This window comes from Oryzias melastigma, linkage group LG6 (genome assembly GCF_002922805.2).
Source record: "Oryzias melastigma strain HK-1 linkage group LG6, ASM292280v2, whole genome shotgun sequence".
NCBI classification, from domain to species: Eukaryota; Metazoa; Chordata; class Actinopteri; order Beloniformes; family Adrianichthyidae; genus Oryzias; species Oryzias melastigma.
The window spans coordinates 11,673,931-11,675,792 of NC_050517.1; the positions used below are offsets into that span (position 1 = coordinate 11,673,931).

At 44.6% G+C, this 1,862-nt stretch overlaps 1 protein-coding gene across 4 annotated transcripts in view; it reads right to left on the reverse strand.

The window, feature by feature from the left end:
- mon2 (MON2 homolog, regulator of endosome-to-Golgi trafficking) overlaps positions 1-1,862 on the reverse strand; it is a 448,157-nt gene that overhangs the window by 410,639 nt on the left and 35,656 nt on the right. The gene's annotated exons all lie outside the window — the stretch shown is intronic.

Genomic DNA, 1,862 nt, shown 5'->3' on the forward strand with positions numbered 1-1,862 from the left:
AGTGCAATTTTTCTTTGTTGAGTACAGGGGCACCCCAACGTGTCTTATTTGTACTGAAAAAGTTGCGGTGCACAAGGAATACAATTTGAAACGTCATTATACAACTAGACATGCTGAGGAGTACGAAAAATACCATGGAGATGAGAGAGCCAACCAGGTTGCCAGTCTTAAAACACGTCTACTGAGGCAACAAGATTTATTTAAGAAAGCAACCAAAGAGAATAATGCAGCAGTCGAAGCTAGCTACGTCGTCAGTGAGATGATTGCTAAAGCAGGAAAGCCATTCACAGAAGGTGAATTTGTCAAAAAGTGCATATTACAGGCTGCACATATTGTCTGTCCAGAAACGAAAGGTCAGTTTAACAACATCAGCCTTTCAGCCAACACCGTGGCAGAGCGCATTTCTGACCTGTCAAGTGACATTTATGATCAACTGTGTGAGAAAGCAAAATGTTCCAGTGTATATTCAGTGGCTCTTGATGAGACCACAGACATCACAGACACTGCACAGCTCGCTATATATCTCCGTGGCATTGATGACAATTTTGAAGTGATGGAAGAGTTGCTCACAGTGATTCCAATGCATGGCCAGACCACCGCAAAGGAAATATTTCACCAGCTGTGTGATGCCATTGAGAATGCTGGTTTGCCATGGAAGAGCTTTGTTGGAATAACAACCGATGGAGCCCCATCAATGACAGGGAGGAAGAATGGACTGGTAGCACTTGTTAAAAAAAAACTGGAAGAGGAGGGTGTGGAAGAGGCCATAGCTCTGCACTGCATCATCCATCAGCAGGCCCTTTGCAGCAGATGCCTGAAGTTTGACAATGTGATGTCTGTCGTTGTGAAATGCATCAATCAAATCAGATCCAGGGGCTTAAAGCACAGAAGGTTCCGTGCTTTTTTAGAAGAAATGGAGTCAGAATATGGGGATGTGCTCTACTTCACTGAGGTACGTTGGCTCAGCAGAGGAAACATATTGAAGAGATTTTTGAGTTGAGAGCAGAGGTAAAAGATTTCATGGAGAAGGACGGGGTGGCTGTTTCTGTGCTAAGTGATCTCAAATGGCTCATGGACTTAGCTTTTCTTGTTGACATCACACATGAGCTTAATGTACTGAACAAAAAGCTACAAGGCCAGGGGCAACTTGTCAGTGCTTCCTATGACAATGTGAGAGCATTCTGCACAAAACTTGTGTTATGGAAAGCCCAGCTCTCTCAGACAAACCTTTGCCATTTCCCAGCATGCAAGGCACTCGTGGATGCAGGCACATCATTCAGTGGTGAGAAGTATGTTGAGGCCATTTTGAAGCTACAGGAGGAATTTGATCATAGATTTGCAGATTTCAAGACACAGAGCCACATTTCAAATTTTTGCGGACCCCTTCTCCTTTGATGTGCAAGATGCCCCTCCTGTCCTCCAAATGGAGCTCATTGACCTGCAGTGCAACTCTGCACTCAAAGCCAAGTTCAGGGATGTGAGTGGAGAAGCAGACAAGCTTGGGCAATTTTTGAGGGAGTTGACCCCCAGCTTCCCTGAACTTTCCCGAATGTTCAAGCGTACCATGTGTCTTTTTGGGAGCACATACTTGTGTGAGAAGCTCTTCTCCACCCTGAACTTCAATAAGTCCAAGTACAGGTCCAAGCTTACTGATGAGCATCTTCAAGCCCTACTGAGGGTCTCCACTGCTTCCTCCCTCAAGCCAAATGTGGCTCGGCTATGTGAGAAGAAGCGCTGCCAGGTCTCTTGCAGCAAGAAGTAGGCAAGAGAAGCTATGTTCAGAACAGTTCATGCTTAATGTTCCATTCCTGTTTAGAAAGTTAAAGGTTAAATAACTGTTAATACAGACATTTAAAACTGAA